Source organism: Rhinolophus sinicus, linkage group LG17 (assembly GCF_036562045.2).
Source record: "Rhinolophus sinicus isolate RSC01 linkage group LG17, ASM3656204v1, whole genome shotgun sequence".
Classification (NCBI taxonomy): Eukaryota; Metazoa; Chordata; class Mammalia; order Chiroptera; family Rhinolophidae; genus Rhinolophus; species Rhinolophus sinicus.
The window spans coordinates 1311674-1339524 of NC_133766.1; the positions used below are offsets into that span (position 1 = coordinate 1311674).

General features: G+C 47.6%; 1 long non-coding RNA gene and 1 other non-coding gene across 3 annotated transcripts in view; one reads left to right on the forward strand and one right to left on the reverse strand.

Moving 5' to 3' along the window:
• The window catches only part of LOC141569347 (uncharacterized), a 447021-nt gene that overhangs the window by 337740 nt on the left and 81430 nt on the right, over positions 1-27851 (reverse strand). The gene's annotated exons all lie outside the window — the stretch shown is intronic.
• On the forward strand, positions 18543-18646 carry LOC141569407 (U6 spliceosomal RNA). The gene has a single exon (XR_012493019.1). It is a non-coding gene; the product is annotated as a U6 spliceosomal RNA (small nuclear RNA).

The following is a 27851-nucleotide window of genomic DNA, read 5'->3' on the forward strand; positions in this document are numbered from 1 at the left end:
AGAGGACCCAGAGAAGCATGGACCATATGGGCCGCTCACTTTGCTTCTCTGAGACGCCATCGCTCAGTCAGCGACCCTCATGTCCAGGGTACCCCGGTTTCCCCAAGCTGCCCGTCTGAGCTGTTGTCTCTCGCTCAGATGTGCTGTTCATGACACGCCTGTGAGTGACACTCTGGGTTCACAAAGCGCATTCCGCGAGCCCCTGCCTGAGTTTGCTTAGAAAGTGGAGCACTCAAGCAAGCAGGCCGACTGTTAGGACACGGAGAGCAGAAAGCAAGCGCCATCTTGCCTGTGGCTCCGCCTGAGCTCCTCCGGGGACAGGGCAGAGCCAGCTCACCTGGGAGGGACAATCTGCATGGTGACCTCTCTCATATGTACATTCTTAGTCTGTGTGGGCGGCGATGACACAAACCTCACAGACGGGTGGCTTAGGAACTACAGACATGACTTCTCACCATCCTGGAGGCCGGCTGTCCAAGGTCAAGGCAGATTCGGTGTCTGGTGAGACCTGCTTCCTGTGTCATGGACGGCGTCTCCTCACCGTGTCCTCACGGAGTGGAAGGGAGGAGGGAGCCCTCTTGGGGTCCCTTTATAAGGACACTGATCCCATTCACGAGGCTCCGCCCTCACGACCTCATCGCCTCCACAGGCCCCGCCTCTGACACCTCCACGTGGGGGTTAGGATTCCAGCACATGAATATTGGGGAAACACAGACTATGTACATATCACACATCTTGGCCCTGCAGCACCATAGGCTTTACGCCTGATACGTGGTTTTGTTAAATGCGCTGTGATGACAGACCCCATGTAAATGTGAGTTATGCCTACTGCCTGCACGTAGCTTTGCCACCATCTCCTAGAAGAACCATCAGACAACACAGTTTCCCAATCACCAGGGGACACACAGAATAGTCTTTCCCATATCAGACGTCAGAATAACTTGGGCGGCTACTATTTTATTGTTATTTTGACATCGTGCTCTGCCCTTCCCTCTGCGTCACCTCTACATGTAACACACAATTGCTCGGCGGTTACTTGGAGTCTGACGATTGCAAAGAAAGGGGATGAGTCTTCAATGGCCCTTCCCTCCTACAGCACAAGCAACTGCCTAGGAGGAGGGCCAGGCTGAAGGAGCCCGTCATGGTGGAAAAACCCAAGTCCACTCACCTGACCCACACTGAGAACAGGACAAGTGTGGGCAGTGCCGTGACCTTCACGTGGCTCCTCAGGACGCAGTGTGCAGACTTAGTGACGTCTGCAGGAAAACTGAAATAACGTTGCAGCAACAGTGTATAGAAATGAATACAAAACATAAAAAGGTACTGAGTTTAAACTGATTACGTATTCAAATTTCTAAGTTTCATAGGACAAAACACATCAACCACACAGCTGATCTGCCACGCACACCAGAGCTGCCTCGCAACGGGCTGCAGGGGTCGCCTCACAAAGAGGTGAGGACCCCAACACTGAACGTGTGTAATTGAAGCCAGACGGTAGTTTGTCAGGGACACGAAGAGAAGATTCCAGGCAATCTTGTCTCTTTCTCTCACATCGCCTCAACTCCTCTTGAGTAAATCCCATTGGTTCTACAGCCAAAATGTGTCAGTGCACTTTCTTCTCGTCATAGACGTGGCCACAGTTGTCTCCTGCCTCAGCGACTCCAACTGCCTCCTGTTCAGTCTACGCACCCTTTCTACCCAGACTTTCTTCTCGTCCAGACAATTGGACGTCACATAACGTCACTCTCCTGTCTACCATGCCGAGCATTTAGAATAAAATCCCAAACCTCGACGCTGGTCTACAAGGCTTTGAAAAACTTAGTTCCCTTCTGTCCTTCTAGGTAAGATGGGGAGAGATATGTGGACTGAAAGAAAAATGTGAGGATCGCCTTCTGTGCTGCGCTATGTTTCTCTCCCAGATCCGGTTGCTGCCTTTCTCTGCCAACGATTTACACCCCCAGCCGGGTCACCTGGCAGGCGGCATCACTGTACTCCCTTGCCAGCTGGCGACAGGAGGTGTTCACCAGAGGTCGGGCAGTGGAACGGAAAAGATGGGGCATGTTTTCCTTATTCGCTCAACACCCTAAGGGCAGCCCCATGTCTGTGGCTCTGCTTTTCCAGAACACCCCATTTTATTTCACCCCTTCCTGAGAAATGAGTCCCTTCTTTATCTTTCCAGCGAGCCACCCAGGAGCGCTCCTGTTTGCTGGGAGCCCGCCTTCTGTGTTCCCACACAGGCAGCTGCTAGGGGCACTGAGACGGCCACGTTCTCCAAGATGAGAAGGTTTAAGACAAGATTCTTCAAGCAACCTGGAAAAGTTTAAGGAAAAGAGTTTGATTGTCAGAACCAAGGTCAAGATAGAAAAGGGAAAAATGAAGTGAAGCGCTAAGAATAAATCCACGGGGTAACAGAACGGCAGTGGAAAGTGCGGAGCTCAGAAGACGCGGGAGAACGCAGGGACAGAGCTTGGGAGGTGCTGTAGACGGGGCGTCTCAGGCAGGCGTATGTTTTCTGCTCCTCAGAAAGGAAGACACTGTTTCTGCTTGTGGTTGGTTGACTCTCTGGCTGCGAAACTCGGGAATCAGAGGGCCGACTGTGTATTTATAGAAAAACTCCATGTCTAAGTGGACCCACGCCATGCAAGCCCATGCTGTTGGAGGCTCAAATGCATATTGTTATAATTGTCCTATTTTATTATTAGTTATTGTTGTTAATCTCTTACTGTGTCTAATTCACGAATTAATGATTTTTTTATTGTAAGCATGTGTGTCTAGGAAAAACATAGTATATAGAGGGTTTGGTTTCAGGGATCCCCTGGGGGCCTTGGAATACATCCCACAAACATAAGGGAAAAGACAGTATCTCACTTTTTGTTCCAAATGTAATCCTGCAAAAGCTGCAATTATCACTTCTTGGTGCCATGTTATAAGCCTGTTAATGTCGTGAATTGCATTTACCTGTCTAGCGTCACCTGAGCTGTGAGTTTCATTCCAAACCTGGCAGCCCAGCAGGACGTCCCATCCCAGATCGAGCAAACCACAATTTCAGGAGAGTGATTCCCAGGAATGTGCATTTTTAAACAGTCACCAGGGTGAGTCTGGTCATTGGCAGATACCTGACTGTTCCTAGTTAGATGTGCTAAGATCTGGGATTGCCTTTCTGGATTGAAGTATTTTGGGAGAGTTGCTTGCCTAGGGACCTAGTTAAACTCAGTGATTTACAATAGCACCGAGATGGTAAAGACAAAAGATTTGGATGGGGCTGTAAAAAGTCATACAGACACGTACACGCACCTCTATTTCCTATCTAGGGTGGTGAGTATAGGTAGTGAGTGTGTATGTATTCACTGCAGGACATAAACACCGGAATGGTGGGTGTACTCTTGTCATTTGAACATGTGAGCCTATTAAGAATGAATTAGGGCATGGTTACTTTTTCTTTTCTTTCTTTCTTTTTTTTGGTCCCTCTTTTCCCATTTTCTAGGAGCCGCATCCCATAACTTGGTTGTGGTAATACAACGCGACTGCTCGGGAAGCGCTCAGAGTCCGCATTCATTTGCATGCCGCTGCCATTTCCCCAGGGCAGTGTCTCCTTCTTCCTGGTTCTCCCTCACCTCCCACCAGCCCCCCTGGCAGAGCACTGATGAGATGTGACAACAGAAAACACAAGTGCATTTCCTAGAGATTTACCAGAGTCCAGAAGGAAAGCTCAGAGGAAGAGGAACAATAGAAAAGCAGACTTGTAAAGGGAAGAGAGTTCCTAAGCTTATCATTTGCAAATGTCAGCTCCATTCTCAGGGAACTCCAGAGACCTTTAAGCAAACCGCTTTCTAATGAATACAACGAGAGCCATTTGAATCCGCTAGACTGGGGCCAGTCACAGTTAACAGATCGCCCAGTTTATCTTCTAGCTCCCCAGAGGCAGCCTGGGCCTCACAGCACCTTTTCTAGTTCAGCTTCAAATGGCCCAAGCGATGCACTTCACTAGGATTCAATGGGTAAATGATGTCAGAGAGTTAATATAATTTCCCCATGATAGTATATAATTGCTATGTGCTTTATAATATTATGTACTATAATATTATATGACTGCTCTGTTCTTCATATTCTATACTATAGCATGTAACTGCTATGTACTTCACATTATGTGCTATAGTATATAATTGCTATGTACCTTATACTATTATGTTGTACAATATTATGTAACTGCAGTGCACTTTACTCAGCCCATTCTCCAACACTTCGGATTTCAGTGATCAATTAGTCAATTAGTGTTGATTATTTACTAATACAATCAGAGAAGCAGCACTGAAATGACTAGAGCGGCAACCGTTGCTCTCCACTCCAGCATTCCTTACGAGTTTGCCCTTGGGAAAAACACTTACTCTCTCCAGCCTCCGATTCTACGTTTGTAAAGACTGTGTTTCCCAAAAAATAATACCGGGTCTTATATTAATTTTTGCTCCAAAAGACGCATTAGGGCTTATGTTCAGGGGATGTCGACCTAAAAAATCATGCTAGGGCTGATTTCCCAGTTAGGTCTTCTTTTCGGGAAAACACGGTATGAGATAAAACATCATCTTACCCAAAACATCTGTTGAAAGAAGAAAAGGTAAGGAAGTATTTGAAAAGTACAAAATAACGTAAAATGTTAGTCTAATTGCTGGTATAACCAGCTCTATGCATCTGAAGCCGCCTCTCTGCTCCCCGTGCTCTTTGTGGAGCCACTTCCTGTAGACCTGAGAGACCCAACTCTCAGCATCACTGGCTGCGCCCGCCCACCATGCCTTCCGTTGGCTGCTTCGTTCACAAATCATTCTTGTTGGGACAAGACAGGTTTACGGAGAAGACCAGTGGGGCTGGGAGGGTCATGGGCTCAGGGTGTTCGTTGCTCAGCCTGGGCCTCCGTTCCCAAATCATCTGGTCCTTTCTGTTGGATTATATCAAGCTTTTACGTAAAATTTCCATGTTGGAACTGGTTGAAAAATTTGCAAAACACTGCACAGTCCAAACAAAACACGTGTGAGGACTGACAAGAGGCTAAGCCCCCACTGGTGCCCTCCTGCTGGGTCCCAGGGGCCACCATGTTCTCTTTACAACAGCGTCACACACCGACCCACCAGGTAGCAGCTGGGACAGCGCTGGACGCCTCCGTATGGTACATTGTGGCCCAATGACTGACCTCTCCCTACCTACCCAGCCTGATCTACCCCTGCCCAGGTGCTGATAAAAAGAGCAACCGACAAGCCTACACGTGAGGGAAGTGCCTCTCTAGAAACTTCTACTGGCCTGTGAAATCATGTCTTTTCACTTAGCTGGGCGCAATGTGATAGAGCTCATTAAACAAAACCCCATATAAGAAAAGGTAAATTTGGTAACAAGCATTTATTGTAATAAAGAACTCACCATAGGGTAACATTAAATAACCAGCTTCCTGAGTGCACTTACACAGAATCTTTCTAAGAGCGCTGCCATTATAGAAAGCGAGCTAATATTTAAGCTGAATGTACAAAGAGGGCTTAACTACTGAGAGTAATTGTGGGCCTGCGTCAGAATTTAGGAGCTCACTGGTTTCTACGGCTCCACTATAATAATGTCTCAGCTGTGCACCACAGCTGGCTAATCAGAAAGGGTGCAACTGAAACAGAAGATGGCATCTTAAAGGCATGGAAGGGACCGGGAAAAGGGGCGTCACTGCAGATTCCATCACTCTGTCAGCAGAAGTGGAATATTATTGATACATCAACTCAAACAGTTATTGGACACATTTGCAACAACTCAGTAGCTCTCCATTTCCAGACAACATTGCAATTGGAATTCTATCACGTAAATATTTCTATCACGTAAATATTTCTATCGTGTAAAAAATAATTCTATCCTGTAAAATATTTACGTTACGTAAGAAGGACATAAACCCTGCTGAGTTTCTCATTGGTCAGTCTTGTTCTGCTGTCATGAAGTTCAGGGAAGTTGTTAGCTTTTATATTGTTGTTTGAATTTTAACCAGGTACAATTAAACTGTAATTTTTTTTTTCCCAGTGCAGAAAAACCGACGTCGTGGGAGGAGACGGGGGATAAGAGGAAGGAGAAGGGAAAATCTGAAGATGGCTTACTCTGGCAATTTTAGGCAATTTTTCTAATTTTATTCCCCCCACCCCAAAACAAAACAAACAAACTTCAAGACATGTTAATACATCTGTTTTACAAATGTACAAACACATTCAGGGAGGTTGAATAGCTTGTCCAAATTCAGAGGTAGTTTTTCAGTGTCGGAGTGGGGAATCCGAGTCTATTTTACTAAAAAACCTGTTATTTGGGTAGATGTTGTTGATGTCCCCAAAATAGTGCATATTCAATTTTCAAAATTAGGAAACAATAGAAATATTTAAAAATTAAATTAAAACATGGACCCATTATTCAACCTAGACATGCTCATGTTTTACATATAGTCACTGCCTTTTAGTCTTTTTTTTCTGTTTTTTAATGTTGGGTTTTTTTTTTCTTGTAGAAAGGATACATCCTCATTGTAGAAAATGCAGAAAATTTAGAGCAAGTAAAACTCATCTATTATTTGCTGTACTTCCTGGGCCAGGCACACAATAGATCATTAATAAATGGTATATTTTTTCTAGTTGTTTCTTAAATTGGAACTATAGTGTATATGTATAGAATTCGGTAAAATTTAATAGGTCATGAGCATGCTTTGTAAAAGACTTCCAGATTTTCCATCATGTGAATTTACTCTAATTTATGTACCCATTCCCTTTTTATTACAAAGTTAGGCCATTTTCAGTTGTTCATTACTTTAAACAATGCTGCAATAAATATGCTGATTTATAATTTTTTATTCCCATCTCAAATCATTTTATTAGGATACCTTTCTACAAGTGAATCATTACATTAAATCACCTGAGATTTTTTTTTTTAAGGTTCTTGATACATATGGGCCAACCTGCTTTCCAAAGAGATTTACAAACCCACCTGCAGAGCCCACGACTGATTTTAGCTATAACAAGGTTTTTACGTTGATCAAAATTTGTTCCCTCTTGTTTTTAATTCTAAAGACTCTTTTCTTTGTTAGCACTTAACAAAATCCCTAAGTCCTTTTGCTTCTTTATTGAACATAAGCCTCTCTTATTAACTGCAGCCCTGGTGAAAACAGGAAATAAGTCTATTTTTTTTCACCATTAAACCACCAGTACTTAACCAGTTACCCTGCTTCCCCGAAAATAAGACCTAGTCGGGCAATCAGCTCTAATGCGTCTTTTGGAGCAAAAATTAATGTAAGATCCGGTCTCATATTATATAAGACCTGGTCCTACATTATAGTAAAATAATACCGGGTCTTATATCACTTTTTGCTCCAAATGACGCATTAGAGCTGATTGTCTGGCTAGGTCTTATTTGGGGGGAAACACGGTGGGGCCTAACACAGAGAAAATTGGTGTCTGTTTGTTAAATGAATGAAGAAGTGTGTTCAGTAGAGGATTATTTTTCTCAGTATTTAAACATCGAAAGCATCTGAATTAGGTAAGAACTCTGAAAGGATTTTTTTAGTGGTCATCCATTTTTATTTTTTTAAATCACAGTAACTGAAGAAGGATTTGCTCTGGAATTCAGCATACGGTCTGGTCCCAGGCTCAGGAAAAGTGGTGATGTCACTACAGCACAGCCTACGTGTGACGTGTGACCCAGAAGGCACTGCAGAGGCAGGGGGGCCCCACGGTATTCTCACAGCAGGGCGAGGGCAGGGGGCTGTGGGCTGTGGTCTCATTATTTACTGAGTGTGGTTTTTCCACTGGGTATTTATAAGTGCAACCCACAGAAAACAAAGCCTGTTTGCGCTCTTTGAAGCCAGCTTCCTCAGTCACTTGAAAAGAAACAAAACTACAAATCATTAAAGAATAATGGTGATTTTTGCAACCAAAGCAAAACATCAGCTGGAACTTGTAGGATGGCCCACGTGTAGCTGTCACTCTCTCCCACAGCCCTTTTCCTGTTTGTTCCAGAGGACAAGTTGGTCTCTTGGCCCTGGCTGGAAACCTTGGCTGGTCCATGACCTTTGTGGTCCTTCGTGACTATGTTGACAGTCACTTGAACTGAACCTTGTTCCTACGGTGACCTAAAGTTGCCACACACAGTCTCGATTGGGAAATGAGAACGCCCAGTCCAACATATGACACAGCCCACACTTCAGATTTCCCGGCTTCAGCTAGAACTGCCCAAGGCCAGTCTTCAAGGAGAAAGCGTGTCTAGTTCTTCTCTCTCTCCCGGAAACCTCCTCCCTGACGTTTTAGGTTTATCGAGTGATCCCTAGGGGACAGAGCATGAGCGCAGAGGAGGACAGAGCAGGGTCGCCGCGTTCACACGACTCTGGCTGTGGTCGTATGGCTGCTGGGAACACACAGTGTGACAGCCTCATGTGTGCAACACCACTGTGACCACCTCGGAATAAAACCCCTTTGCCCCCTGACCTCTTTGCATACACTCCCTGCCGTTCACTTCCTGTTCACATGCATATTTGGTATTGCCCGGAGGAGTCAGGCCCTAACGTGTGAGGAACGGATGGACTGTGTCTTACACGAGGTCTCCACACCGAGCTGTTCTGCCGCAATTCTCCGCATCCCATTTTTCCCCATTTCCTGCAGGGCAAATTCAAAAGCTCTGCGCAGGCCATGCGATTCCATTATGTCATAACTAGTTGTAACATAATTGGAGCCGTATGCTTCAAAGCTTTGCACAGGCACAGATGGAAAGCAAACTGCTGGAATTCCCTCAGTAACCATGATTCCGACTGAGTGCCTCAACGCAGAAATACTCAATATTAATTGTGTGCCACACACGAGACGCGGCTATCTTTAAGGAACTTGCGTTGGTTTCCTATGGCTGCTCTAACAAAGTACCACAAAGCAGTGACTTAAAACTATGCGAAGTTATTATCTTAGACAACAGGACAGCAGAAGTCTGCTGTGGTCCTCACCGGCCTAAAACCAAGGAGAGGGCAGGGCTGAGTTCCTTCTGGAGGGTCCAAGGAGACTCTGCTTCCTGACCCTTCCCAGCTTTGAGAATCTCCTGCATTCCTTGGCTCACAGCCCCATCCATCATCCAAGCCAAGGACGGGGCTCTGGCCTCTCATCGCATCTTCCCACCCTGCCTCCCTCATCACCTCTGCCTCCCTGATGTCCCTGCCCCTCCCCCTACTTCCAAGCACCTTTGTGGGTGCCGTGGCCCACTTGGGTGTCCAGCAGAACCTCCTTAAAAATCAGCTGATTGACAACTTTGATTCTCCAAAGGCACAAACGCGCCACAGTCATGGGTTCTAGGGCTCGGTGTGTGGGCATCTCTGGGGAGCCATTATTCTAATGATAGAGACGGCTGGTCCTAAATGAGTAAAGTGCGATATTTGATGATACAGTGAAGTTTGTATAAAGGAAAGCAGAGAAGAGCGGGACAGCCACCGAGGATTCTGTGGTCATTTCTGCCTGCAGAGGGGCAGGTATTGGTCTGAAATGTGACATCATTGGACACAGAGTCCTAAAAGCGGTCGTATCTCACCAAGAGGTGATGTCAGAGGAAAGCAACTCTGAGCAAAGAGGCCAGCGGGGGCAGAAATGCTTATTCATGGAACAGCGTGACAGTTAGCAAATTGGAAGAATTTTAAATACCACACAGAAGGCAGCATAACAAGGTATAGAGAAGAAAGCAGGGGCCGTTTCAGGAAACGCCTCGCGGAACACACTGAGGCTTTGGGACTTTATCTTGAAAATACTAAGACCTGAGGGTTTCTTAGTGATAAGTCAGTCGGGAGAGGTTTGTGTTTTTAGAACAATGACTAACCAAGAGCAAGGCAGACATGCAGGTGAGGCATTCAGCTGTGCTCAGTCAGGAAATGTACTTGAACTGAGGGGTTGCCGTGAGGACAGAGACAATCATTAGATGAAATAATGATGAGTAGAATTTGCTAGACTGGTGACTGGTTAGATTCACAGAGCGAAAGAGAGGACAGTCCCCAGGGTGACTCATGGGATTTGTTCTCAGTGACCAGTGAGATCCAGTGAGGAGGCATCGTAAGAAGAATAAAGGTACAGCTGAGGTGCACGTGGGGCGTGTTTATTTTAAGATACGTGTAAGTCATCCGATGATGGTTTTCAGGAGGCCGGTAGTTCTGCTCTCCTGGAAATAAGACAAATATGGGCTAGAAATGTCGATGTGAGAGACATCATTAGACAGGTGCTCACTGAGGCTATGGAAATGGTGCTCACAAAGTGAGAAGAAACGGTGACCGGGACTGAACCCTGGCTGTCACCACATTTATGGGACGGGTAGAATGCGAGGGTCCAGCTCCGGAAACTAAGAATACTGAGGAAGATGGGGAGAAAAGTGACAGAGAGAGAGAGAGAGGAACTTGTCATGAAGTCAACGGGGGAATGACCAATAGTGTGAGCGTCAGAGGAAGGTCAAGGAAGGGGCTGACGACGAAAAGCCCACTGGACATGGTGACGAGGGGGATAGGACTGACCTCTAGTGTCACCAAGGAGACGACCCGGAACCGCCCTGCAGGAGTTAAAGAACAGCGTGGTCGCTTCCAAGGTTATTAGCGCTGAAGGAAGAGTCGGCAATAATTGCAATCAAGAGAGGTTTATTTTGTTCTGCTTTGATTTTCAGATACAATTATAGGGATTTCAAATCTTCACTCCTCCATGAAACTCTTTACAACGGCCTGAAGGAGAACAGAGAGCTTCCTTCTCTGTCCCCCTGACCCCCCCACACACAGAACGGCCGTGCTATTGTGAACTTGTCAATGGAGCACAACATCCCACTCCTCACACACCCCCTGCCTGGCGCATGGAAGGGGCTCAAGAAACATTTTTTCAACGAATGAGTGAATGAATGAATGAATGAATGAATGAATGGAAACGTGTCGATTGGCTGACCAAATTTTGGAACACAAAAATGCTCCCATCTGCTGCCGGAAAAATAGACCCAATGATGTCGTTTGGTCACTGCGCTCTGAGAAATACGACGCCTGGACAGTATTCAATACATTCTTTATAACCAACAAACAATAACTGGCAGAACATTTCCCACCGCAGGGACTTAATTTTCATTCCCACGCTCTCTTTACTGCGCACTCTACACTTTCTAATAGGTAACTGAAGCGAGAGTCTTGGAGAGACATTCTTTGGGGTCTCACTTCCTGCGCAGTGCCTACCGGCCTCAGGGGTGGGGGCTGCTACTGTCCGCGTAGGGCGGCCTCCCCGGCTGCGGGGGGTTCTCCCTGCAGCCGCCATTTCTCAGATCCTCCACTTGAAATATTCACTCTGCCAAGGTGCTGTGTTTGGGGCAGCGGGTCCTGAATCCTGTCACCTATGAAGGCCACCTTCACGCCCATCCCCAGGTCACCTGTCAGCCCCTGTTGCTCTTGGCTTGGCAACAGGCTGGCCTCAGACGTCCGTCCAAGCTACGCAGCCTCCACAGGCTACCCCCTGGGAAGGGAGGCCCAGGTGTCCCCTCTGAGGCTCCCCTCACACAGACCAGCTGACATGGGGACATGGCATGGGACCCACAGGGCCAGCAGCTGGCGCCCTTCTCTGCTGTCCCTCCCCCAGCCAAGACAAAACACTTTGCCCACTTTGAAAGAGCATTTATCTCCTTGCCCAAGAGGTGCGGGGCAGGAGACAGCCCAGGAGTCTCTACCCCACCTCCCCAACTCGTAGCTTTGAAAAGACCTCTCACTGAGGAATGGTGTCCACCACAAAACGGACACCAGACCATTTGGAGAAACCCAGGGGCAGACATTTGGATGTCACGCTCTGTCCCTGTTGTCCCTGTCCTGAGAAAGATAATGGGACGGCAACACCCCTGCCTAAATGGGGGGAAAGGAAATGCAAGGGAAGAACTTTCAGCTAAAATCCCAGAACTTTCTCTGCGATTGCTCCCAGGCAGCACGGCGGCCCTTTCGGAGCGCGGCAGCAGCTTCGTGGCGCAGGCTTTGATCTCGCTCCTGGAGCTCTTCCACACACAGGAAGACTACGTTTCGCAACTGGCACCCAACTGCCCTATCAGAGTTTTCCAGAAGGTCAATAATTAAATAACCGGGACCCTGTGCCTCTGGGCCAGAAATGCAGACTCACGCCCCCTCCTGAGGTTTGAGGGATATCTGGGCTGGGGGAGCATGTTTCCCCATTGCTTCCTTCCCTGCTGCCCGGTCCTTGAGAGGCCCTTTCACACATTTTAAACATTTTTGAAACTGAATTTTTAAAAAATGTGTATACCATTTCGTGTTTTTAAAGCAGCAACCGGCCTCGCAGTGTGGTACTGAGGCTGTCACGTCTCCTCTGGGAAGATTCTACACAAAGAGTGAGTCTGTCTTGCTCTTGCCCTCCCTCTCTCCCCGCTGAAGCGTCAGGGGAATTCTCCAAAGGCACCTCTGCCGCTGTGAACTCCTGACCTAATTGTTCTAATGGCCTTCCCAAGGCCGCCCGCTCAAGGCCAGAGAAATCACAGCCTTGCGGACGCCGGGCTAGTAATTCACGGCACTCAGTCCACCTGCACTGGCCGCCAGGCCCGCTCCCGCCCAGCCTGCGGCCTCGGCCGGCGCTCACTCCCCGTCTGAAGCAGCTTGATCACCTGCCAACTGGTATTGATTTTTGCTTCCCAATCTCCAGGCTGGATGGAAGGAAAAGATTAAAAACAGTTTGTCAGTTTGAAGTTGAATAAGAATTCGGCACCAGGGACATCTTAGAAATGGGAGGAAGTGGCAGGGGAGGTTGGGCGTGTGGTCAGTCAAGGCCACCGTGGCTCTGAAGGGAGTTTAACCCTTCGTGCCAAGCAGCCCGGCCACAGCACACTCTCCTCCGTGTGTGTCCTGTGCCCGGACCCTGTCATGGTGTCCTCTCAGCCTCAGGCCAGCTCACATCTCGCTGGGACTGTCCCAGACTCTCTTCGCCCCTCAGGTCCCTGCTCCATCCTCTGCGGCCCTTGGTCCCTCCCAGGGGGTAGCGTCTGCATTTCTGCGGCTCCTCAGCTGTCACCCGTGGGCCCAGCTCCGCACCCGTCAAGTCCTTTACTATTCACGGAGCAGGCTGTGCTGTCCTTGTCAGGACACAGTGGGGAGACGGGAGAAGTTTGCCCTTCAGAGACACGTGTGCCGGTGACTCATGAAGGATCCTTTCAGTTTCTTTGTCAGCTATGGCGACGGCAGATGATTTACAAGCATCTGTAGGAAAGCTGAAGGGCCAGCGCACAGAGTCAGCACGTGGAGGTCAAATCCAGACACTAAAATTTACCCCATCACGGGCCAGGCTGCCAGTCTCTGAGAGCTCAGGGTCGAGTGAGGCAGGAGGGCCGCCTCCCCTTCCTTGTAAGCTCCGCACTCAGTGTCAGGCGGGACCAACCTGCGGCCACAGGAGGAAGTGGGTGCTCTGGTGGGGGTCCTGCCAGTCACACGCCCGTACCTGGATGGAGCCTCCGCCCTCGTCCAGTGCCAGGGCTGGTACTTGTGGTCAGTGCAGTGTGTGTGTGTGTGGGGGGCAGGACCACGCAGAAAGCAGTCTCATCCTCATGGAAGTCCGGATGGCAGGCTGTGGCGGTGGCTTCGCCCACTTTGTGTGGCCATATTTTGTCCCTGGTCATTAAGTTTATCCCACTTAGTTCAGGTGGTCTGCGTGTGTAAAATGTGATACCCAGCAACGTTCACGAGTCGGAATCTCAGCAAGTAACAGAAAGAGAAGAGTGGTTAAAACCAGGCTGCACATTAGAATTCCACATTTGTTTGACGCGCGGGCAGAATGAATGATGAGTGGGGACCCCGAGGTCACTCACTGCCCTTGTGCAGGAGGCCTGGGCCCCTCTGTGTGTCCGGCTCGTCCCACACGGTCCTGTCCCATGTCCAGGCTCTGCCGGGTCAGCTCCGCTCCCCAACTCTTTAATGCGGGATCTCCAGTTTATCTTCTGCACATGTTCTACCTGTAATCGCTGCGTCCTGGCGTTTCCCTGAGAAACTGTTTGCTCCAGTATGTGCCTCAGAAAGCCGCGATGGCTCTCTGACAGGATAGCTGCATACCCCTCAAAGCCTGGGATTCTGTCTGCTTCTGTTCTGATAGTGACTTATTACTTCTATAATGAACAGCATAGTCTGTGACAAAGGCAATGGGATCCAAGTCATATTTGGGACAACACATCCCATCCTATTCATTGGACCAAAATCTAGGTCAAGTTTTCTTGCAAAGGCAGCTGGTAGCACTCTCGACTCCTCTATTACCGCCTATCACAGAGAAAAGCCAACTGGACAAAGTGTTGTTTAAACCTCTTGATGGAACTGAAGAGCCAGGATGTAGCAGGAGTTACACAGTAGGACAGTGGAAGCCCAGGGAGTTCAGTGCTGTGCAGGAGTCACCTTGCTCGGTGGCTAAGAGACTGAGCGTAGCTTCTCGGAAGCCACAGGGCCACACGGGGACATGACTTAGAGGCTGGGACCTACCAAGGAAGAGGAATGTATCCTAGTAACTGCCTCCCTGTGGGGGTTGGGACCTGAAATGGCTCACCCAGAGTGAGAATGGACCAACACAGACCGCTGGCAAAGGGACCGCAGCTCAGCTTCCAGTGGATTCAATCTCTGAATTTGGATTAAGGCAACGACAAATTGCTTACACTTCCAAACCCTATAAAGTAAACTGAAATCCTCTCCGGAATAATGTAAAAATATCTGGTCTCAAATTATTGCTTTCAACAATTTTATAAACACAACACTCAGCATGAAGTCAAAAGTCACCAAACACCAGGGGAAACCAGATATTATAAATAAAAGCCAAAAGAAGCAACAGATAAGAGAAACAAGTTAGCAAGATGGGCCAACACTGACGTTATTAGATACTGACTTTAAAATATGCTTATTATTTTTCACAGAAATTTTTAAAAAAAGGCTTGAGCATTTCAGCAGAGATCTAGAAAAAAATTTTAATGGAAATTCTAGAATAAAACAACTTATAATAGCCAATATTGAGAATAAGTTAGACATAGCCAAAGAACAAAAAGTGATGTGAAAATATTTTACATATATACATTCATAAGCTATTTTCCATGTTGTTATCAGGGAAAGCCTCTCTAATAAGGTAAAATTTAAGCACAGATTGGATGAAAGCAGGGGAGTAGAGTCGTGCAGGTAGCTGGGTAAAGGCTTTGCAGGCCTGGGAACAGGGTGTGCAAAGGCCCTGGGGTGGGAACACGCATGGTTTGTTGGGAGAACAGGAAGCAGAACGGTACGGCTGGATTCTGATGAGTGAGGAAGATGAAGGGAAGAGACGAGTTAGCGAGTTTTCAGTGCATTGGATCAAACACAGCCTTGTAAGACATTGCAAAGAGTTTTAATTTTATTCTGTCAGACAGAAAACCACTGGAGGGCTTAGAGCAGAAGAGTTACACCAAGCAAACTGCATTTTAAGAGGCTCCTTCTGGTCGCTGTGTGACAAAGAGACTGTAGACATGGAAGAAGGGGGGCTCGCTGGGAGGCCACTGCAACAGCCCAGAGGAGAAACGATGGTGCTTGTGCCAGGAAGTAGCGAGGAGTGCCGAGAAGTGGTTAAACTCCAGACAGAATTCAAAGACAGAGCTGATGAGCTGGAGAAACCAGAAAGTCAAGAAAGACAAAACGCCAAGAATCTTGGTCTGAGACACTGGATAGAACGCTGCCGTTTCCTGAGATGGGGCACAGCAGGCGATGTGGCCATCCTGTGCTGAAGTGCGAAGTCCTACAAAGTCATTACGCAGAAGTATCGCTAAGAATAACTGAACAAAATGTGATTCGCAGTAGGACCGCCCGTGAGGAGTCGAGAGGGCCCTACTCGCCGAAGCTTCTAAACATGTGAAGGCTCTGCCATGTCTAGAGGACATGATTAGCTAAACATTTCTATTTCTTTTTTTTAAAGTGAAAAACAAAACGAGTGAAATGTTAACCCAAGATTAGGCTGAATCTCAAAACCTGTTTTCCACACTCACAGAGATTACTGTCCCTGAACTTTACTTTTCAGATGACTACCCAGGAATCTTGAATTTGGAGATGAATTAGCCACTTTGAGCCAAAGTGACCTGTCTACTGAATCCTCGTGGTTAAGTTATAAATGTTTATTGCCTGAGGTCTTTAAGAACAAAGTTCTAATCAGGAGCAGGTCTTAGGTTCCGGCCTTGAACGAACTGGGAAACAATAGACAGAAAAGACTAAATTCATCACCTAGTGTCACAGTTAAGAGCTTGACCTCTGGAGCCGTCACAAGTTCAAATCCTCGTCCTGCACTTAAAGACAGTCTGACTTTGAGCAAGCGACCTAACCACTTGATAGCACAGTCTCCCCTTCTGAAAAATTGGGTTAATAGGGCCTTTCTTGGAGAATTGCTGTGAGGATTACATAATATAATCCACATAAAGAAGTTGGCAGTAGACCGAGCATAGAATTCGAAATGCTCAGTAAGTGTTGTTCAGACACGTCTGCCAGAAAACGGACTCAGGACCAGCTGGCTCAGATGGGAGCGACGGCCATACCGTGTTTCCCCGAAAATAAGCCCTAGCATGATTTTTCAGGATGATATCCCATGAACAAAAGCCCTAATGCGTCTTTTGGAGCAAACCTTCGTCTAAGACCCGGTCTTATTTTCGGGGAAACACAGTAATAGGTAGACAATCCCAGCCTTGACTTCCTTTCGATTGAATTTAACTGGAAATGTCTCCACTGCTGGACACGGTGTCCCACAGACAATGTTTCACTATCACTTTTTTCCGACAAGAAGTCGGCACATTTGTTTGCAGTCGCATTGCTTTGCATGATTAGGAGAAAGAGGTGAGTCTGCAATAATCGTTACACTCTGCGGCTTTGGAAAACCCCAGTTGCCGCGGTCGCGCTGGCTAACACTGGCACCCTTTTCCTGAGTTCTTTTCACCTACCCCACAGTGGGTTCCCCACCCTTACAACGGACCTCCAGGGTTGACGGAAGCCCTGTATAGAAAGATGTTTCTTCCACGTCTGCCAGAACTTTATGATGTCAGCACCGGGCCTGAACGCCAGGTGAACTGAAATGCACGCTTTCCTTAAGACCATGTGTCGACAGTGACTTTCCTCGTTGGTCTCCCCTCTTGGTTCCAAGAGCCCATAAAATCCTAACCACCATACAAACCGAATTACACAGGAGGCAGTCATGCTTGGCACACACTCGACTGTGCGTGAGCGGAACCTCATTCTCTCCTCTGGGGACGAGCTGTGCCCCACCCCTGGACGTCGCTGCCACCGACCCTCTTGGGGGGGGGCTCCCAGGACACCTGTGCCGTCCGTCCTCACACACCTTCCAGATCTCGCTCCGACACTGTCGGCCTCTGTCACTGGTTCTCACTTAACACTTCCTGCGACAAATCGCTGAAGTAAACTTAAGCTCTGGACGTAAAGCTTCCTGGCACTTCCGTGGTTTTCAAGGCCACTCAAGGAGCTTCGCTAATGCAGCAGGTATTTAACAGGCAGCTCTCACTCAAGTCAGCGTCTCCAGCCACACCGGCCCCGCTGTGCCCAGAAACAAGGGCTCTGCGGGCTCTGCCGCGGAGACATTTTCTCCTTTTTCTGCATAGTGACACCACCCGTCTCTGACCTCCCCAAGCGTGGCCCCAGGCCTTCTTTAATGTGAGTTAGTTACAAGTGGCAAACATTCAGGCAAGGCCCTTCCATGGCACTAAGTCACCCATCTGGCTCTTATATTAATTTTTGCTCCAAAAGACAGTAGAGCTGATTGTCCAGCTAGGTCTTATTTTGGGGGAAACACAGTAGTAGTTATTCCTGTCCGAGGAGCGTGACTCTGGGGAACGACAGATAATGGACCTGGAGATAAAAGCCTCTGAAATTCAGAATGGAGGGTTAGAAGGTGCCTTCATTTAAAATCTGCCACAATCCACTGGGAAAGTGGAGGAAAAGTCACTCTTCCTCGAGGTACCCAGAATTCTTCTCTACAAAACAGATGCCAAGTTCCATGGTAAAAAGAAATTAATCTTTAAAAGTGCTAAGCAAGAGATATTTACAGTGAAAGTCGAATAGCCTACATAGGAAAGGAAAAAAAAAAAAGTTCAACTTACATGGGCAGTGGAATTGCCCATTTCTATTTAGGAATTCTAGAACTCCCCAAAGTCCCAGTGCCACAACCCCTGGCCGTCCACACACACAGGTCACTCGTTTGGGCCAGGCTCTACAAGAAGCGTTGCTACCACATTCCAGTCTGCGTTCTGTGTTTGTGCGGCAAAGCACTTTCACCAGTTCTGCCAGAGGTGGACATTGCTCTACACAGACACACGTGTCCTTTCAGACGCTGCCATCAACGACCCCTGTCGCCTGGAGAAACAGAGCCCCAGGGGCCCTGAGTACAACACGGTCCGATGCCAATTTCATTGCCTCGTGGGCCAGGGTGACCCTCAGACCGCTTTCCCTAATGCAGACACGCTTATAAGGAGGTATTAATTATTGACAGAGAACCACCACAGTGCCTTTTCCATTTTTTAAAAAATCAATCCCACTAGTGCTTGCTCCAGCAGCACAGGTACTAAAATTGGAACGAGACAGAGATGAGCATGGCCCCTGCGCAAGGATGACATGCAAATGCGTGAAGCGTTCCATGTTTATTAGATAAACAAACAAACAAACAAACAAATAAATAAATGATACCTCTAAATTTCTAAACCTTCTGACTTGCTAAAGAAAAGCTCTTTTACCTTTTGAGGCTTAACTCAAGTAATGAAGAGTTTCCAAAAATTGTAGAAAACCTGTTAGTTTCATCCTTTTCTGCTCTCCTCTGGATGGCTGTTAACTGGGCCTTTTAGTTTCTGAAGGAGGCCAGGTGCCAGAGATTTATGTCCTTTGCAATCAAGAAGAGACATTTAAACATTTTTTTCTTGGGATAAAAACTATATGGAACTCCAGTTACACAAGGTGAACAGGAAGGACATTGTCCTGGAAAAGGCCCAGCAGGGTCATGTTTAAACACCTGTGGGCAGGTGGGCAGGTCAGCATAAAACACTGATGGCCCTGAGGTGAGCCCAGCACATGCGATGATGGTACCTTCCAGCTAATAAATGCACTTGACACCGGCACTGATCACACAGTATTTCCCATCATTTGTCTCACTTGAGTGAAACAATAACCTTGTCAATTAAGCAAGAAATACACCATCTCCATCTTATCACTGAAGCAGTGGAGGCTGAGATGTTAATTGTTCACGCTCAAAAGTTAGCAAGTGGCAAGTCCAGCACTGGAGCCCAGAGTCTGCCCCTTAGATCATTCCAGATTCTAGCTGGTGCCAGTCTTGAGGGACCCGAGAAACAAAATCGAGAGTGAGCCGAACAGAACAGACGTCCCCCCAGGGACTCCCACTGCCCTCCTTACACGTATTATCCCATATCGATGGGGCGACAGGTTCTGACTGGTCTGATTGCTGGGACCCGTCTCCTCTCAACCCTCTGTTGACCTGACAGAGGGAACGTGGGGCAGGTACATGTCTGCTCAGAGGCAGTCTCAGTCTCTGCCTCCACCATAAATCACAGAGCCTTTGAGAAGCCAGCCACCTCTGGGCCGAGCATAGCAAGTGTTGAACCGTGAGTAATAATTTATACCGCAGAGTAATTTCAGACTGAAAGTGAAAAAGATTTCCCGACCCTCCCAACGCCGAAAGGGAACGTAACTCATATAATTTTATGCCAGCAGCACATGTATCATACGAAGGGGGAAATATTCTTTCGATGACCTGAATGTTATGTGTTGTCATTAAAATATGTTTAGCCAAGGCTGTGGCTCAATTTGAAGCCCATTGGAGGGGATGTGTCATATTTGGACCCGATGCCAATTTAGAGAGCGTGTGTTATGAGAAGTCTTCATGCTAGAGGTGTGAAATTTACAGTCAATAGAAAGTAATTTTCTGATTGGAACTTGGCCCAAACATTGCAATGGATACAGTGAGAACGCCATGGGACCTGTACCATCCATCAGTGACAGATTCTGGGGTTTAAATTCTCTCTCCAAGCAGAGCCAAGAGAGGCAAGATGCAGCACAGGACCAAACCGTAAGGAAGTTGTATAGTTTAATTAACTTCCTCCTGACACCATCTCCTCCATAAACTTTCCCGGAAGTTGCCCAGGAGCCTGTGTTCATGACAGGCAGCCGTGACAAGGAGATTTCCACGTACTATCTGCCTCCTTTATCCTGGCCTCCTGCTTCCAACCCCTTCAATGTGGTAGGCGATTTGTTTGTTTTTGTGTTTTCAGTTTCTTTTATGTGCATGTCTCCAGGTAGTCTAAGGTTTTTGTCATGTGAGCTTGCCTGAAACCCAGGCATCAACAAAAGTCACCGCGACCTTTTCTAGAACATCCATATTTGTGGCTCCGAGAGTTGAAAGACTGTCTCAGTCTCCTGGAACTCGATCACACCCGCTGTGTTCTCATACCTTGAGATCCAGTCGTAGGAAACAACAACCTAACGCAGGCCTGTAGCCACACAGACCAGTGGCTGCTGCCAGAACACTCCACACACCTTCTACCCAGGCCAGTGCGGTGACAAACTCTAGACAGAGTGACCCTGGGCACTAATATTTCTTCACTCCCCCAGATGATTCTAATGTGCAGACAAGGTGAGAACCATCACCCTCACCGGACTGTCACCCAAACCTGAAAGCACATAGAAGGCAACTGAGGGCCTTTTCAAAATGCAGATTTCGACTCCGAGCTCCAGGCAGGATCAGAGCGTCTGCATTTCTGACAAGCTCTCGTGGGGCTGGGGCTGCTGGTCCAACGATCGGATTACGTGCATCACAGTTCAGACCTGTCCCTGAAAACTGAGCTCCAAGGAAATGTCTTCTGCCAGGTTTTCCTCATGTTCTCGGCAAACTGAGTGCGGCCCCTCATCTGCATTCTCAGACGTCGCTTACACACGCCTTACACACGCCCTCTGCTTGCTCATCTGCCATCCACCCCCTGCACTTAAGCGCTTACCCAGTGGTCTCCCACCATCTCAGGCGCACAGGCAGTGACCTCCCCATCTAGTGTCACCTCCTGTCGCAGAGGTTTGATGTATGTTATAAAGGGAGGGAGAGGGAGAGAATCTTCTGCGCACTTACCACAAAAAGGAACTGTGTTCCTGAAGCCGAATTCCACGCTGGGATTCTGCTGAATCCGGGACTGATTCTGTGAGCCGACCCATTCAAGGGGCCGCTGACAGGACCGCCAGCTGCACATGGGGTTGCCGTCTGCTCCGGCAGCCGAGCACACGACCACACTTCAGCAGCTTAAACAAATGGATACGCACGTGTTACGGCTGACAAGTTATGGGCCAGCTGGTTGGCAGTCAGATTCAGTCAAGAGGTGAACCAATCCCTTCTCTAGTGAGAGCACAGGACTTTAGGGACAATACTGAACAACTACCGGGTGGGTAACAGACTCCGCTCCCTGTGGTGACGAGTGTGCCACTGGTACCTGTGTCGCCAACTGGGCAATCCGAGTTCTTAAGAAAGTGAGCGCGCCTCTCCTCTCTCAAGTTCAGTTTGCTGTTTTAAAATTCTTTACATTTTTAGTGTTAGTTAACGATGCTGATTGTTTTATCTGTGTGAAAGAAAAATAGATACCTTTTATCAAACTGGTCACAAATAGAGAGGGAGAGATTCCTCTGCTTGGCGGGCATTCAGAGTCAGTTACTATATGTTTTTACATGACCAAGTATCTGGGGGAAAAAACTCTATGTTGAAAAATATTTATTTCGAATTCTGCCAAAAGATTTAAAATTTTAACCAGGATATTTACAATTCCTTTGAGTATTACCACGCAAATATTACTTGGGGAGTTTGCTGTGTGATTTCACTGCTGTCCACTAGGGGCGCGGTTTGAGCTTGTCGGTGTGGTGAGTGGGGATGGAACCCTGAGCAGGAACCTAGAACCACAGGTGCCTTTGGATCCCAGCGGGCGGGGCTTCGCGCCCACCCCTGAGACGAGAGGCTGCAGGGGCGGGGGGCTGGGGGTGCCCACGGGGAACAGCAGCTGGGGAGACTGGGCAACGGGTCAGCTCTGCAGCTGAAATCAGCCCTCGTACCACGGGCCCAGCATCCACAACAATTGCCGGGACTTTCTGCATTACCGGGAGGATCCCGTCCACTGAAATCCACTAATCCTGCAATGAGTGGAAAGCAACACAGCACTGTCTGACATCTCAGCTTGGAGACCTAGAATTTACAATTATTCTGCAGGCAAACTCCTCTCCTTGGCCTCCTTTCCCCTTCCCTTCTCATCTCACGGTTTCACACCACCTCCTCCTCTTGCACCTGTTTCCTCCTCTTCCTTCCTCCTCCCCTCTCTTGCGTTCCCTATTAGGCTCTCATTGTTATAAACGCAAGGCGATCTCCGGGGGAAAGAGAAAAACATCTGAACAAGTGAAGCACTAACAGCTGCCTTAGAAAGGTCATAGGGAGTTTTAAGTAGAAATGTCATTGTTATTCTGTCACAGACACAATAGACCTAACCTCCGGGCAGAAGACGTGGATTCCTCTTTTCTGGGGCGGGAAATGGTGAAATGCCACCTTTGAGGTTTGACTTTTAATCCAGAGTTGTGTTTGCAAAATGTCTTAATCCATCTGTTCTTCTCCCCACGCACGGCTTGGCGAGCGTGCTGTGTCACGTGGCTTTGCTCCCGCCCAGTGACACAGCCTCAGGATGAGCCAGATGGGGGAGGGAGCAGGAGGGTCTGCATCCGCCCTCCTCTGGGCCGCAGGAACTTCAGTCTCACTGTCCTGACAGTGATGGAGCCCAAAGGAAGACGGACATGAAGCATGGGTCCTGGATTGCCCCTCTCTGCCAGACCTGACATTTTTCAGAGGTGGAATCCATTAGCATCTCTTTCCTTCTCTCTGGAAGCTCACAAGGGGCCAAAAAGAGCTGATCAGTAGAAGACGAGACCCTCGTAAGATGAAGGAACAAAAGACAAGAGGTCTTTTTAATCTCCAGCTGAGGCATGTACACAGTGCCTGCTATAGCCTCGGTCTGTTTCTTCCTGTGATCTTGGTTGAGAATGAACGGTGGACAGAAAGAGTGACAGTCTGCAGTCCCCTTTCCCAGGGAGGACAAAGAATGATCCTCCCTGACTTGTTGGCTGGAAGAGAGAGAACAGAACCTCGGGGGGCTGAACAGGTCCAAAACACAGCTACCCCAAGTTAAATGCATCGGTCACACTGAGAGCCATTTGGTGATGAACGTCTCATTTGAGGACAGAGACATCCAAGTTTTAATACCAAATCTGCCGCTGATAACTTGTGTGAGTTTGGACTAGTTACAGACCCCCTCTTGCCTTAGTTTCTATATCCATAAAAAGGATGTCATACGTCATTGGGGCATTATGAGTATGACACTGGTCATGACTACAAGTGTCTGCCATGTGCTAAGCACCAGTAAGTGATGCTTGTTACCGTTAACGTAACTTTTTGTATTCATTGAAACCTGAGCTAGAGCTGACCAGTAAATCCAAAACCATGGTGGGTATGATACAAGTTGATACCTCTCACTAAGCAACATGAAGAAGTGGTGCAGGGCACGTGACAAAGCCCTGCTCCTAGAGGTCGTCCGGGGCTCCAGGTTTCTTCTGTCTCCATGTCTGTCGTCCTGTAAGATCTGGTCCTTCCCCCTGTGGTCCTGGACCAGCAGCAGCAGCATCACATGGGACCTTGTCAAAAATGTGAATGCTCAGGCTCAACAGGCCTCCAAATCAGCAGCGACATTTAAACAAGACTGCTGGGTACACAACATAGTAATTGAGAAGCACTGCTTCAGAGCAGTGTCTTCATCTGCTTGGTGAGAATTGATCAATAGCAGCACATCCAAGAAAAGAGGAAAAGAGAGAGAAAGCCGTGAGGTCACACACGCCACGTCCACCGACAGCGACCACAATAGCTGCAAGGGAGGCTGGGCAGTGTGGGCTCTTGCTGGACGGCCCCGTGACAAGCTAAAACTCCACGTCTGGAGAGGTAGGGCAGAAGAAAGCATAGAGGACAAGTCACAGTCTTTGCTGAAGTGGTCTTTGTTTTGCTTTAATCGTTACAATAATGAGTAATGGGCTAGTATAGTCATGGGATAGATTTAACTAGTCCACATTGAAAAGAAGAACATACCTTTGGCCTTTATACTGTTAAGGTATTCAGACGGGGGGAGAGAGAGAGAGAGAGAGAGGTTTCCAGGGTACAACCAGCATATTCCCTTTTTAAACTAGTAAATAGATAATATTTTAGTACAAAAAAATGCATTTAGTAGGAACCAAGATACCCTCTCTTTTAAGGAATGTGTACAGAATTCACAAGGAATGTCTTGAGGCAAATCAAAAACAGTGGCGTTTCTCAGCCAGTGGAAGTTCTTACTGAAAATTCCACATCTGATCACTAGGAAGATTTTATACAGAGAAAGATACAGACACGGATACAGAGGTCAGTGAACTCCAACCTGAGCCCCACAGAAGGAAAGGAAATGAGGCACAGAGCCGCCACCACGACAACTGGACGCACGAATACTGCCCACCTGCCAAGCCCCCAGCTCTGAACAGCATAACACAGCACAGGTTTATCTCTGCCTTGTGCAAAGCTCCCGGTGAGGCACGCAGTCTTACGCTACCTTGCAGCACTGCCGTCCAGAACAGACACCATCCAGGGACGTTACAGGAAGGGAAGAGGGAAGAAGGACGCATTTCAGCACCGAGAGCCGGGGCCTGGCAGGCTCGGCCAGGACTGTGAGCCCCAAGACACGCAGGTTGGGGGGCACAGAGGAGAGAGAGCAGGACTCAAACAGTTAGCCCTCGTGTTACACTTACACTAAGTTGCCTCAAACTTCTTTTTTCCTTTTACCCTTAGATCCCCTTAACATAACATTGCCATCAAGTTTGGGGACATGTACAAGTAATTGAAATCAGCCAGCAGGCCTTTTGCTGGTTAGGCCTACACTGTAACTTCCAATTCAAAGCATAACTAGCTTAAAAATCCCATCAGGTATTCAGAAATGTAATCTGAAAACACACTGGTTTATTTAGCGGATAAGTTCTGGAAAATTGATTTCATTTTCCTGACAACTCTACGAGGTTGCTTTGTACAGAGAACAGCTGTCTTAGAGAAAAGAACCCAGGCTAGGTCCAGACCCAACTCTTCAGAGCGAAGGGAAGGTAGATGGAAATATCACCTTCTGAGTTCAATTTCAGTTTATATATCTGCCTCTCAAGTTCCCAAGTTCAATCTCAAGTTCAATTTATACGTGTGCCTCTTAGAGAAATCTTACTGCAGGCCTGCACTATTCACACTGACAGACTTTTTTCTGCCTTATTTGAAAACAGGTCTAGGAAGGAGAGTCAACCCACAAAAGACACGTAACCCACAGTTCTGATAGTTACTCATACAGCTATGAACTACTGACTCGTACAGTTTTAAAAGGATTAATTTTCGATTAAACACAACCACAAACAATTCAGTTGAGCTGTCAATCATCAGAAACCAAAGTCACCGGGGGGGCAACAGTCAGCTTCCTGCAAATCACTGTATTTCACACCCTGAAACAGACGTGTTCCTGAGAAGTCGGTTTACAGAGAATTTAAGTAAATCAAATTTGATTTTTCCCATTGATTTCCATTCAAGGTGTGAGAGCCAGAATGGGTAAGCGTTTCTAATGCGTGTGTTGGACAGAACTACCTGCCTTCTTAATACTTGTTCAGATGTTTCATTCAACAAATATTCAACAAAGCCATGCACTCACCACTATTTCGGGTATTACAGGCTTTAGTTTCACTCCTACATTTGCGGGGAGACAACGGGCCTAAGACCCGAGCACATTCTATTTCTTATTTCTCATCACTACCTATTTTCTTGTTGTTGTTGGTTTTTCCCCCATTTTTTTTAACCATTCCTTTCTAACTTTATGCCACTGCCTTCTTAGGCTTTCTCACAGCCTGTAATAATCAGGTGTAATATTTCTCCTGCAGTAAATGCTCACCTGACCCTATGACAGCTTCACAGTGACGCGTGCGCCTCAGCCATCACTGTCACCCAGTCCAGCTTTCACACCCAAGGTCACAGCGGACCGAGGCAGACCTCAAGACGGAGCCCTAGACACACGTCTACACATTGAAAACTCCCTAACAGGATGCTTGCAAAGCCATCCGGTAATGACACTTTATTCTCTGTCATGCTGAGCTTTGCAGACAGGGTTTCATGCTTTGTTTTACCCTCACAGTCACTTGGGGAGATGAGACAAGTGTGTTTACCCCCATTTGGAAAACAGGAAGGAACCTGACGCTAAGGGGGTGCGAGGTGGCTGCCCTGAGGTCACACAGTTGATGTGAAAAGATGGAGGGAGCACCAGTGCAGGGCTGGAGCCAGGAGAGGTCGGTACGCATCAGCTGGGTCGTTAGGGCCACTCCAGCACCTCGGTGACGTCCCCGTTGGAACTGCTGAGTGTGTATTGGGGTAGGGGCAGGATGTGTTTTTGCTTATCAAGAAACCCGAGTGACGTGTGTGATTTCGCAGTGGTCTAGAAAAGAAACATTTCCCCCATATCCAGCTCCAGAAGTAAAGTAACTGCTTTGACCCCCCCCCGCCCCTCACCTTCAGTTACTAAATGTTCACGTCACCTCAGCCCCTGCCTGCAGTGGCACTGACAGCAAGTGCTGGGGCCGCAACCCTGGTGGCCATCGGAGACAAGCCACTCCGGGACGCCTCTCATAACATTGTTTTTACTCCACCTCGTAAGGCCTGTTCTGGATAAATTTGGTTTAATTAATTAATTAATAGGACATAATGAATTCTGGCAGGGTGACATCTGAGCACAAAGTAAGAGGTTTAAACAGATCCCAATATGGGTTGGCCCAGAAGACACCCCCACGCGCACTGATACACACACGCACGACACACACACACTCACAAAAGGTCTTTTTATTCATTGGAGATACTGTGTAACGTGGAGTTTGAGAAGGTTGACTTGACATGTGAGGGGAACTAAGCAAGAGACACAGAGCACAGGAGAGGCAAACCTGCCCAAGCCATGGGCTCGTGATCGGTAGAGACTCATCTGTGTTTTAGAGCCCAAAACTCGACAACCCAGAACTGATTCTCCCTAATGAGCCTGAAAGAGTTCATAAACGCATGTGTTTGTTGAGACAGCACTTTTGTCGTTTCCTTCCATAAGGTTCCCTAGTAAAGCCCACGTTGGTGCTCAAGGACGTGAACGTGGGGCTGTCTTCGCACACACGTGTGTTCAATAAACACTAGTTGCACCACCGTTTGCGTCAGCATTTCTTGAATGTCCTCTCTACAGCCACTGTTGTGTGCGTGTGTGTGTAATGGGCACACAACTGAAACTTGGGCTCAATACTGGTAATCCACTCTGAATACAATCTACAGGAGAAAGTTACTTTTTATTGCAGATTACTTTCCGCATCCTTTAAAAGCGGACTCTTTCCATAAAAGAACCTGTTTCCTATTTTGAATACCAGCCTGGGTTCCTCCTGCAGCTCGTAACAATGTGCCTGCATCTCATTCACTTTGTATCCTTCCTGTCCGATTCGCGATTCCCTGAGGGGCTTATCAAATGAATGAATAACTACGCACAGTGGTACTTTTCAGGTAGGTCTAATTACTTGCATTTTGCGGTCTATTTCCTATTGCCATAGAAGCCTTTACAATGTTGCCAAGCTTAAGCCAAGTTCCCCAGTGGGTGGAGTCCTGAGTCCCTTCCTCTGCTTGTCTGTTCCTCTGTGACCTGCTGTCTAGCCTGCTTCCTGTCACCTAATTGCCAAATAAATGGACAATGTTGCCCTTTCACCATAAAAACGC